This window comes from Pteropus vampyrus, unplaced genomic scaffold (assembly GCF_000151845.1).
Source record: "Pteropus vampyrus isolate Shadow unplaced genomic scaffold, Pvam_2.0 Scaffold30, whole genome shotgun sequence".
Taxonomy (NCBI): Eukaryota; Metazoa; Chordata; class Mammalia; order Chiroptera; family Pteropodidae; genus Pteropus; species Pteropus vampyrus.
The window spans coordinates 5,622,560-5,636,129 of record NW_011888811.1 but is presented as its reverse complement, the minus strand read 5'-3'; the positions used below and the strand labels follow the sequence as shown (position 1 = coordinate 5,636,129).

The 13,570-nt window shown below is 32.9% G+C and overlaps 1 pseudogene; it reads left to right on the top strand.

Moving 5' to 3' along the window:
- Positions 1–781: 781 nt before the first annotated feature.
- Positions 782–902, top strand: LOC111737745 (annotated as a pseudogene).
- The last annotated feature ends 12,668 nt before the right edge of the window (positions 903–13,570 follow it).

Sequence of the window (13,570 nt, the reverse complement as noted above, 5' to 3'; positions counted from 1 at the left end):
GGAGGCCTGCTTTCAGGATTCTCATCAACCCAGTATTTACAGATGATCATTAAATTCTAATACTTTCGATTCTCTTTGACCAACTGGCACAACTCTGATCTTTACCACCATGAGATTGTTTCATCCACTAATAAAAATGTTAGTATTTAATGTCTGGCTGATAGAATTGCAAACTTCATTTCTATATTGTCAATATCTGCTACAGTTGCTTCTTTGATCTTCTCAATATGTCTTTGTAAACTTATATTGAACATAATAGGAAATCAGAGGTGAAAAATCAAGATGACATTACATAATGAAGTAAAAAAAAAAGATTTAAAAAATACCATTGTTTAATTAAATTAAGAGAATCTGAACACATTATATTCATCTCAAATCAAGTAGTTTAGTTTAACTTAGCAACACAGCAAAAGCCAAACACTTCACAGAAACTTAGAGGCCTTTCACTAATAGTAATTTGTCTCCTTATTTCTTCTTTATAAGAAACTTACTTTGATTATATGTCAAAGCTGTTTCTAATTCTGTCAAGCCCAGGTCCCTGCTAACCTCTTGCTCTCTCCTAACTATCCCTTTTAACACACGTTTCTTCCATCTAAAGAGCTCTCTCTCAATACCTTATCATTTTGATTACTGTCGCTTTGTAGTATAATCTGAAGTCAGGCAAAGTAATGACTCCAGCCTCATTCTTTTTTCTTAGGATGGTTTTGGCAATTCAAAGTCTTTTGTGCTTCCATACAAATCTGATTGGTTTTTGTTCTATTTCTTTAAAAAATGCTGATGAGTCTATGGCCATGCTACCCTGAACAAGCCTGATCCCGTCTGATCTCAGAAGCTAAGTGGGGTCGGGGGCCTGGTTAGTACTTGGATGGGAGACTACCTAGGAAGACCAGGTACTGTAGGCATAAAAAATAAAAAATAAAATAAATAAAAAATAAAATAAAATAAAATAAGGGATTGTAAACTGACAAGGTCCTTGCTATCTGTGAGGTCAACCAAATGTTGCCTTGCTTAAAAAAAAAAGCTGATGGGATTTTGATGGGGATTGTATTATACCTGTATAATGCTTTAGGTAATATGGTCATATTAACTCTGTTGATTCTTCCAATCCAAGAACATGGAATATCTCTCCATTTCTTTGTATCTTCTTCGATTTCTTTTAATAGGGTCTTATAGTTTTCATTATATAGGTTCTTCACATGTTTTGTTAGTATTACTCCTAGGTATTTTATTCTTTTTGTTGCAATCTCTTCTTTACATAAATCTGGGATATATAGTCCTCTCTTTCACTCTAGTTGATAACTAATAAGATAAAATGAGACAATATGAACAATACTGGAAAACTGGAAATAATGAATATGTTCAACAGATGAAATTAGCTAGCTTTGGGATATGTGTACTGTGAATTATATGCAACTAGCAAAAGCATACTGTGGAAGAGTATATATAATGCAGTATTATGTAAAAAAAAGTTCCAAACATTGTAAATTTATCCACTGACAATACTGACAATATTTAATAGGCTCCCTCTATGTGCCACCCGCTTCCAATATAAGGATGAGCTAATTGTACGTATACCTCACCTTTCACATTCTGTAGGAATGACAAATATTAGTCAAATAATTACATGATATAAAGGAGAGCAATATGAACCTATAACTACATATAATAAGAATACTTGACCCAATTGAAGGTCTAAGCACTGATCAGATATTTGAAAGATGGTTTTTAGTTAATTGATAGAGTTGATGAAAGAACATTCCAGGAAGGAAAAATTGAAGAGTAAAACATCTTATGTTAGAAAGGGAACTATACATTTGTGAACATAAAACAAGGCCAGGAGCTGAAAAGCAAAAAAGGGTAGGAGCAGTGTTGCCTGATATGGTTCATAAGGATGTGTTAATTATACTGCAGAAGCTATGAGGCGTCTTCACATGCACTAAAATTTGTCAAGTGCTTCCTGGAGTTGTGCAGAGCATAACATAACATCTATACAGAACAACCTTGAGAAACAGTGTGATGCAAGGTGATGCTAAAAAGGTAAGATGTTAAAGGGTCTTAAAAACTATAATAAAGAGTTTATCTTCATCTGAAGTGTAATGGAAAGCCATTGAATGGTTTTAAGATCAAATGTGTCATTCACAAAGATAACTCTGGCTACGCTGTAGAGAATAGTTTGGAGGGAGAAGTATGTAGGGCATTAAACCAGTCTGCAGGTTAATATAGCAGTCCAATGAAACACAATGACAAATTAACTATTGTTAGCCATAGTTTTAGTATAGCTGAAAATAAGTCGCTGGATCTGGGAGATATTTTAGCAATAAAATTGCTAGGACTTGGACTGGATTGGATATGAGGAGAGAGGGAAAGAAGATGTTAAAAATGAATCTATGTTTTGCTTGGATAACTAGAATCTATTAGTTATCTATCGTACTCAGAGATGGGAAAGAGTTGAAGAGAAGCAGGTTTGGGGCTGAGATTTGTGTGGTATTATCACATAATGTATGAGCCTATTTTTACAGAAGAACCAAGAACACATGCTCAGAAATGGACAAGATTTTGAAGAAAATAAAGCCCAATATTAACATTTTTAAATATGCACAATGATAACAGAAAAGGCTATCATATTATTATCTGAACTTTTTTGTATATTTAAAGTTTTCCATAATTTTTAAAAAGGCTTTTTAAAAAATATGTCATTCCAGTCTTTGTTATACCTGAGCTAACCAATTACTGCTCTGTGACTCCCCTCTGATTCCGTGTACTCTCCTTTAAAAGAATTTATAAATTCGGCACTTTCTAATGCTTTGCTGTGTCACCAATGCCTTACTTCACTGCAAGCCCCTGCAGGGGAGGCACTAGTTTCTTCCAGGTTCTTGCAGTCTTCCCTACAGAGCCTATTTTGGAGCTTGCCATTCGGATGTGCTCCATGAATATTGCACATTGGCTTTTTATCTACTTGCCCAGTTACACTGAAAATATTCATGAGGGATTGTTCTAGCTCCATCAAGGAAACAGCCAGTGCAGTTTAATTTAGCATATCATAAGTATTCTGCAAAAACAAAAGAGGAAGAGAGAAACTAACAAACGAGGCTTTGGCTGCCAATAGGACAAGTTTATAATTTGTGATGTACCTCCAACCAGAATTTACTCCCAGGAGGTAAAGAATGGCATGCACACCACAAATTACCAATCTCTCCTTACATCCTGCCCAGCTCAGGGCAGTCTGTTAGTCTACTGGCTTTCACTCAGTTTTGTAGTATAATTTGGCAAATTAGCAATAAGGTCTGGCCTAAGTGCATTTCACATGTAGTTAGCTATAATAATGCATATGTTATGCTTCATTTACACAATATGTTACAGCTATTATCACTGGTTGAATTTACCTTTTATTATTGTTTCAATGTTATTCGGGAGCTAAGATAAACTGATGCCTGAGCAAACTCATCCAATGACTCATATACTTTCTGTGTAGGGCTTCCTTGAACTTTCTTTGAATTGATAAAGGAAATAATTTCTACCTCCCAATATGCCACCTTGCATTAACCATTTTCACTGTATATAACTCTATTAAAAACCTTCAGGGTACTTTTATGAAAGCAAACTGAAAAAAATACAAATAAACCAAACGAAGAATCAGAGATGCTAGGTGCCCCAAGAATCTTTTCCAAGATCAGTGGCATACTAGCATGGTCCTTCCTCCTCAAACCTAAAACACTGGCCTCTGTGCAGCTCCAGGACTCTCACAGAAGCTAAAGCTTAGTTATTCAAAAAGATGGTTTTTCTCTCATATTCTGTCATGAAGAGAAAACACGGCAATAAACTTTTATTACAGAAAAGGCACATCCAGGAAAAAAAAATGGATGTGCTGCTAGTAATTTTTAGGAGGCCACAGAGAAGAGCTGATTTCAAGTTTTTTGGTCTCACAATCTCTTTTCACCCTTCAAAAGTACTGAAGACCCCTTGTAGCCTTTGTTCATGAGGGTTTGATCTATCTATAACAGTTAACCTGGCCAAGGCTTATCGATTTGCTTGGTCTTTTCAAAGACCCAGCTTTTAGTTCCATTGATTTTTCTCTATTGATTTCCTGTTTTCAATTTTATTCATTTTTATTCAAATATTTCTTTTCTCCTGCTTACTTTGGACTTAATTTGCTCTTCTTTTTCTAGTTTTCTAAGGTGGATAGTCATTGCACAGTAGTTAAGCATACAACTACTAGTACAATCTGCTGCCTCTGCATTGATTTGTACTGAGGTATCAGTAATTTTACTGGCTATTGTTTTTGTATCATTATGGCAAATTTCAAACACCAAAATAGAAAATAATGTCCGGGTATTATTATAAAAGTAGTTTATACTTTGAGAACTGCTTTGAGAACCACTGTTCTAAAATTTAGCACATATAAAAGTTTTTATTTTGTATGCTATACTGAGATTACATACAAAAATGGAATGGTTAATGGTCAATACCTCTTTTCTCTAAAATTGTTTTTGCTCAACGACATTTTTTTTTTTTCTCTAAGAACATAAACGGCCCTTCAGGGCATCCATTCTTTTCATCACTGGCTACCTTTCGCTATCACAGAAATGAAGCTAGACGACCAACAAAACTGTCTAATCCGGGTTTTTGCACATGAAGAAACTGAGACCAAGAGAGAAAAACTGACTAGTGTAAGGTTGAAATTTTAAGTCTCCTGATTTCCAGTCTGATCATGTTTTACTTTTTCATATGACTTTACTCAATCATTTAATTCTTCTCTCTTTAGTATGTTTATTCCTTCCCCCCGTTCTTCTTTTAATCAGACACACTCCTAATCATACATAGCAATATCTCTCACTTATGTTTTGCTGGTTTAAGCTAAAAGATCTTTATTGTCTCTGTGTTGTTTGACTACATTTAAAAGCCGTGCTCTAGCCCAAAGCACTTAAAAATGGTTTAGTCGAAACCTCTGAATGATAAAGTTTGAAGAGAAAAAAGAACGTATATAACTCCTAATTATTTTTCCACGCATTTGAAATCTTTCTGGAAGACAAAATATTGTTTAAACGTAAATAACTGCAGTAGAGAGGAAACAAGTTCGTCCTGGAATGCTTTGTCTGAAGATAGCAGTTTATTCCACCCTGCAGTGACTGTAACCTTGCCTAAATTAAATATAATGAGTAAGAAACTATTGAGAAAGGAAAGTAAAAAGCGCAAGAGGAGAAAAATGCAATAGATATTTTTGGTCCTAAATTACGGGTTTACTAATCTAGCTATACCATATTGCAGATGTTTCTTGGTCCATTATAAGTGAACCACAGCAAATTTCCTCCTACACAGAATAAAACTGTTACCTTAACCTCACCTCCCCAAACAAAAGGACAGTATGAGATGATATGAGCATAAAGCATTGGATAACAGCTTTAAAAATGTTCCCATCTGAAATCAATGATGCCGTTAGCTATTAAAATGTGGATAATAATTCTCTTAACAGTCATTTAGGTGCTATTAAGTTCTTGTTATATGAATTTCTAAGAGCACTTTATCGTAGAGATAGGACAAACTGGGTTTGAATACATTTCCTAAAATAAATTGTTAAAGGGCCTTTCTATGTCCAGTATATGGAAAAAGCCTAAGTGGCCTATTTAAAGAGAAATATCTAGAAACTGAGTTGCCACATTGCTTCTAAGATCTCATAATCTAAGCAGCAAGGGCTTTACTAGAAATGGATATTATAAAGTTGACTTTCTTTATAGAGCTTAAAAGATAGGATTTTTATACTTATTTTTTGAGTATTATACCTTGGTTTTTGCTAGGTTTTGCATAATACAGATCTAAAGATGGCTGTAGCATGACAGTTCTGGCTTATATGACAACAAACAAACGTGGTGACCTGCACATTTCCTGTCAATCTTTCACAGTCTTTAATGGCTGAAATTTAGTGAGAACAGTGCTGTATATTTCTGTTTGTTCTATTACAAAGGCACATTAACTATGTATCCATGGTTTCAAGTTTAATACATCATCTAGCATTCATATTTTAGCCATAACGAACTGTTAAAATTTGGAACTCATTTTTTGTGTCATATATTATAAATTTTAAGGGATTATCTAAAATTTCAGCCTATTTCTGAACATTAGCTTAATTCTTTTTGTGATATCTTTCTCTGATCCAGCAATTTTATAGACATTACATGCCTAAACATAACATTGAGGGAAAAACGGAAACTGTGGGTGTCTGCCCTGTGGGGCTCTCATTATGTTAGTGTCACTTTAAGACACTAAAAACAGAGCTAAAATCCTTTCCCCCTAGGGGAATGGCTGAATAGCTTTTAGACAAATGACAGGAACATAAGGGCTAGTGAGGATAGTTCTTCTAGGCCAGTTTTATTTCATTCCTTAACTATGGATGGAACAGGACACTGGCAGATAATTTCCAATGAGCCATAGTAAGAGATCAAGCAATGCTGAGTGAGATGATTCTACAGACAGAAATGATCAACAAATCTAAGACAAGAACTGACCATAACAAATGAGAATGTTTCAATATTCAGTTTTGCTGAGTAAAAACCTAGAACATCACCCTGGGAACATTATTCCACTCTCAGCTACAAATTTGGGGTGAAATTAAAAGTGGAAAAAGGAAAATGTGACAATTTACCTCCATTTTACAAAGAGCAAATCTTTGATTCAACTGTCACTCAAAGTGACAGAAGTCAGAGTATTTTGAGATGAAATTGGCTTAAAGATGAAGAAAGCTGAGAGGAAGAAGAGAAGTTTAAATTTATATTCTACGTTCTAGGAACATTCTAAAATATCAAAAGAATATGAATAATAAGAACAACATCTATTGAGCACTTGCTATAAACATAATTCTGTCTTTCATGTGCCATAATGAAACTAAAGCAGGGCAGACATTAAAATGTTCTTTTACAGGTAAGGAAAAGAGTAAATGCGAGAGTATCAGAATTTAATAACAAAAATTGCAAATGGCAAAATTTGTCATTCAACTCCATAATACTCCAAAACACAGACTCTACTTGCTGTATTACTTAACCAAACTGTCATTCCATGAAGGTTATTAAATTTTTTACATATATATGTACACACACATATATATGTTTGATGTTAACTAAGTGTATATATTTAGATATACATATAGATAGATAAGTACATATAGATACCCATCAAATAAATATATGTATATTATATACATATATATATATACATGTATATATATACATACATATATATGTATATATGTGTGTGTGTTATATATAGATAGAGAGAGAGAGAGAAAGAGAGAGAGAGAGAAAAAGAGAGATAGAAAAGATTTTATCACTCTTCAAACTCATTCCATAGTTCAATTCCCTGAGTCAGGAGAAAAGAAGTTAGGCTACAGCTCCTTTTCATTAAAATTGCATTTGAACTATTATATTTTGCCTAAATATGATTATACTCCTTTCTCGAATTAATTTGGTCCTTGTGAAAAAAATGTGGATTGTTAGCATTGGATCACAACTTTGAGTCCACTCTGAATATACTTTATCAAGAAAAAAGTGATAATTATGTCTGCAAGAATTTTAAAGATATGCTCCCACAGATATAAAATAAAATTTAGATTCTGTACCAACAAATGGGCAGCACGGAGAGGAGTGTGGAGACTTCTCTATAACATCCAACGCTGCAGTGCATAATCATTAATGAATGTACACAAAAAATAGAGCTGCAGGGAACCAGATTGGCCAGAAGTTTCTTGTTTAAGCAAACCAAACAAGGCCCAAGCTATTCTGAAATTCCATAAGTTGTGTGATGACATTTAAAAACAATTAGAAGTGAAAAAAAGACAGAGAAAGACAAATACTGTATGATCTCACTTATATGTGGAATCTAAAAAAAAAAAAAAAAACGAACTCACAGAAACAGAATAGATTGGTGGTTGCCAGAGGCAGAAGATAGGGAATATAATGTACAGCATGGTGACTACAGTTAACCATACTGTATTATATGTTTGAAAATTGCTAAAACATTCTCATTGTGAGAAAAAAATTGTTAAGTATGTAAGCTGATGAATTTTAAGTCAACTTATCATGGTATGATAATCATTTTGCAATATATACATATATTGAATCATTATACTGTACACCTTAAACTAATACAATGGTATACGTGAATTATTTCAATAAAAATGAGGAAAAGAGTAATAGGCAGACCAATGTAAAAGAGTATAAAAAGTTAACTTGTATGACTTCAAATTCAATATTGCAGCTAATCTTTTTAAGAAACTATCACTTGTTGAGTTTGATATAGTGTAAAAGAAAAATACCCACAATTATTTAAAAGAACTGAAAATTCTACTCCATATTCCTACCATTAAAAGCAAAACAAAATAATATGAATAAATATCAGTTTTAGAAAATAAATTACTAGAAATAAATCGGAACTCATTCAATTGTTGAGCCTTGTGAGATTTAGAAAAGCACTGAAATAGGAAGTAAAGATAAGCTATGACAGGTGATTAAACTAAAGCAGAAGGATCTTGAAGGCCCACACAAATCTCACATCCACTAAAACGCTCACTACTAGAGTGTATGTATCCACAACCTCATCAGTCTGATGTGATGATTCTGATCTAGTCTTGACTGGTAAAATAGATATGTCAACCCCTGGATTAAATGGAATGAACTTCAAGTATCTACAGATATAAAAGTAATTACAGGTGTGGTAGTCAATGGTTCCATTATAGGTAATTGTGAGGGGGACTTTGTTTTTACATGTATTTAAATTTGCTAGAAAACTATAATCTTATATTTTAAGACAAAGCCATTTATATCCAACAATATTAATATTTGATTTCAAATTAAATGCATCAGGAAAAAAGCACACACATGATATAAAAAAAACCTGAAGGGGACAATATCATAAAATATTTTTCATTTTCTTTTTAAAATGAGGTAAAAAGAGTCTTTAAAGACATACCTCATCATTTGACAGTGATATCCAGGGATACCAATTACACCTTGATCAAGGTGAGCAATAAGGAATATTCCCAAGTTTATGCAATAAAGTATATCTTATTGTTAGAATGCTACTAAATAAGTTTTTACACAAATAACATTACACATGAGGGAATCACTGATTAAAGAAATGAAAAATATATAGTAAAACATATTGTGAATGTGAAGAAATAAAGTTCAATACATATATGATCTTGCTGCCCACTTGGGACAATACTGTTTTACTGGACATTTCTGAACACTAATTATAAACAAAGACCGGATATTCTAACACCTTAATCTAACTAAATTAATAAAATAATTTATACTTCAAAGAAAAATTGTCTGTAAAAATAGAACAAATATTGACCCAACATATTGACTTTTGAAAAGTTTAGATAATCTCATAAAAAACCATGGGTTTTCTCAGAGATGTTTTCAAAGCGTACTTTGGAGAAACATATTTTTATGTTTGTCCTTGTGCCTGTCCTTGGGTGAAACAATAGACTGGAGGAATCATGTGACTAATCCAGTAAGCTAATTTTTATTCATTTATTTATGCAACAAATATTAGAGTACCAACAATATGTCAGACATTTGAGGCTTCCTGTTGGGATTAAATAATATGTAATACTCACAATTAAATATTTATGGGTTACTATATTAAGTTGAAATAATAGTTAAAAGTAATATTGTGTAAAGTAGAGCTATTTTATAATGCTGAAATATATAACTACATACAGTGAAAATATAACAGATTTATCTTTGGCTTACTATCATAGAAACAAAATATGTAGGGTCAAAATATCTGGGTATGTAGGAACAGATAAGCATTTAAGTAGCTAGGTGTTTTAACATACCTCATTCTTTATGTGAATAAAATAATCAAAAATGACTTAAGAGAGCTGAATAAAAGAAAATTAGTAAGAACTGAATTAAACACAGTATTCTGAAAAAAAATTGTATTTTCTTTTTAAGTACAAAAATTTACTCAAATTTTGATCATATATTTGGTCACAAGAAAAACTCAATAAATTCTTTAAAATGGAAAAACTGTAAATCCCATTCAGTAACCATATCTAATACAAATCAAAAGAAAGAGAAAGAGAAAGAGAAATCAAAGAAAAGCAATAGAAATCAAAAGTAAAAACTATATACAGCCTCTCAAATATATAAAAGTACTCTCCTAAACTCATTCTGAAGCAAAAGGTAAAAAAACAAACAAACAAAACAAAACAAAACAAAAAAAACCCTCAGTTGCTGAAAAAAAACAAACCAGTAAGAATAATTCCTTATTTCAAAATTCATGGGATATGATCAAATAGCACTATTTTGGAAGGAGTAAATGGAATGAAGGCAATCACTAATTTTTTTGTAGCTGCTACCATCATTTTGAAGGGGAGAGACAGACAGTGAGAGCAGAACCAGCCAGCCACACTGACAAAAGGCCACAGAAAAGTAGTCAGAGAAGATCCTGGCCATTGTGTTGTCACCATTGCAACAGCAGTAAGAATGTGGGCTCTAGGCTGGGTTCCTGCAGTCAGATTCTCTTTCTCCCATGTACTATTTGAGTGTCCGTGGGCAAATTTCCCTTCTTTAAAATAGGAAAGGTAAGTATTTCTTTCATGAGGTTTTCATAAAAGGTAAATAAGTTATCAAAGTCTAGAATAGTGCCTGGACAAAGTAAATTCTCAATAAAATTAGCAAAATTCCAGTGGGAAGAAAATCCAAATAGGAAGATAAAAAGTGTCAAATTTTACAAAAAGTGAAAGGGTGTAAGAGTTCAGAAGATATCATTGGACGTGACTAACTGGTTGCCACTTGAAATTATAAGAATGAAATTTGAGAAGAGAAAGGGAAGATAAAGATGACGGACTATAGGAGCTTATATTGTTCCCACATAATGTTTTGGGAAGAAAAATCTTTGAGGATGTCCAGTAGGCATTTTTAAAAGTATTTTCTTTTTTTATTAAATGTATTGGGGTGACACCGATTATTAAAATTATATAGGTTTCAAGTGTACATATATAATGCGTTGTGTTCACCACCCAATCAGCATGACTATCTTAACAAAGTAGGCATATCTCAACCAAAATAGAGATTGGTTCATATGAATCATTTTGCAATGCTACTTTCTTTTTCTTGAATCCCCTGTTAGCCTTCTAAAGGCCCATCAGTATTTTTCACTTAATCACAATACATATCTTTGCTTAGCACCATCATTCAATATATTTAACCAATGTATTTAAAAAATATCTATTGAACACCTCTGATTCTGACAGCTTTTATGTTGAAAGTTGGAAATCAACATATACCAGTCTCAGAAGGTAAATCGAAATCTGATTTTTAAGACTAGCCAAAAATACAAATATTTATGTAAAACTTTTAAGTGTTGGCTCAAAAAATATTAAGACCATACAAACAAAATAAATACGAGTAAGTTCATACTTGATCACCATGACAATTTAGTTATTGATATAGAGTTTCTCACCTGTTCTAACTTCTAATCTCTTCCAATGTTTCTTGTAAAATTTGTGCCTTTTGGGGGAGGGGAGTGTTCTCTAAGGTACAAGAGATTGAGAAATAAATGAAATCAGAACACAGTGCCGAAATTCCCAGGGCATTTATTTCATGTCCTTTGGTCATCCCATTTTTATTCTAGTTCTGAAAACACTGTACTGACCAGATTTCTTATTAAAGGTAGTTTTGGGCTGAGCATAAAGTTATAGAACTATATCTCAACTGACCCAAATCTTTTCAAAAATGAAACTGAAGAAAATACACCTTCCTTTCAGGTACAATTCTTTCACAGGAGTGAGAATATTTCCTTGGTACTTAGCAATCCCCAAAGCTCTTAACTAACTTCAGGAAATCCATTAAAAGACTCTTTTTAAAATTATATAATATATAGGCATTATCCTTTTTATTTTCAAATGAGAAATCAGAAACTCACAGAAAATAAACTATTTACTAATAAGTCACATAGTTATAAATAGAGGGGCTAAGATTCAAACCCATAATTATGTGATAATTCTGTACGGAACAAAGGAGATTGCTAAATTGCAAACAATAAAAGACTGTGGAGTAAAAGACAAATAAAAGGGTGAAAAAAGTAAAACCAGTACATAAAAAAGGGTGGCAGTGGCAATAACATAAAAAATCCCTCACCTAACAGTCTGCCTCACAGCGTTCTCCTTTGCTTTCCATACCATACAGGGAAACAGAAGAACTTTTGGACTGTGCCTCTTAATAAGAACTGTCTGTAACCTGCCAAGGTTAGCTAACAACAGGATCCAAAGAGATACTGAAAAATGCATGATCATTCCTGTTTTTTCCCACTCACTGAGTAGAAAAAAAAAGAAACAGCAATAGGAAAATAGGAAAATGTGTGCCATCTTTTTATCTTCGCTCCAATGGGTAGGGAGGCTATATCCTATATCTATTGGTAGCGTCCTCATACTTCACTGGCTAAATTTTAAAAAACCAGTTCTGGTAGTCTCTTTCTTGATAGAATTACAGTATTGTTATTTTTTAATGAGGTTCATATCAGAAATCTTTAGCAGAGAAAGATTTACACAAAAGGTCAAATGTACACAATGCAATATATATATGTACATGCCTTACTGCTAAATTGTACACCTGAAACTTACTAGATTTCATTAACCAATGTCACAATAATAAAAAAAAAATTTTTTAAGGTCAAATGTGTCACAGTAAAGACTGGAGGACTGAATGAGGAAATAAGCTACACTATTATTTATTAAAAGGGGTAAGAGAGGTGCTGACCATTTCTTATAGCTTTCTGCATAGTTGGAAGTAAAGGTATTATCTTTGGATCTTAAAATATCAAAAAAAATCAATTAAAAAGATTATTTCTTAGAAATAAATGCCACCTAAATACCAAAGTCAGATAATAGGAAGAGCAAAGTTGTTCTTTTTGGTTTTATTAAACCATAGCCAAGATATCAAACTATGACTTGCCAAAGTTGTCTAGAATTTATATGAAAATGTTCATAGTGAACAGGATCAGTTGAGGAAGTGTCTGATGTCCATAGCACAGCCTGCTGGGTCTCTCTGGTGAAAGACAAAATAATTTAGTAAAGAATCTTCTCTATTGCTGAAAAAAATTGCTTCACCAATTATCACAGGCTTAACTGCAGTTGTAATTTTGGGGCTGTAGGATTCATCTGCTGCTGAGAAACCATTTTGCAATTTGTCTCTCAATCTCTTGACATTCTGCAGTGTTATAAAGATTGACAAATTTATACTAAATACTGAATTTCAAAAGGAAAGGTATTTTTAGTCATTTCTTATGAGCAAATAGTACACATAAAATAATTATGTACCCGACATCAATAATAGGAGTAAAGAAAATGGCTAATCTTTCTTGTTATTTCTTATCTACTTCCATATTGATATTTTAAGAAAGAATGTGTAGTGTTATTCTTTTAAATGTAATTTCTAATGTACACTGATACCATGCTGGTATGATGCAGTCTGGCCAAGTATTGTAAACTCAAAAGTTTTCAGGGTCTAGACAGGTAAAGTCATGAAAGAAAGTGGGTCCAGTTGGAGAAGAATCACATGGCCATCTTGGT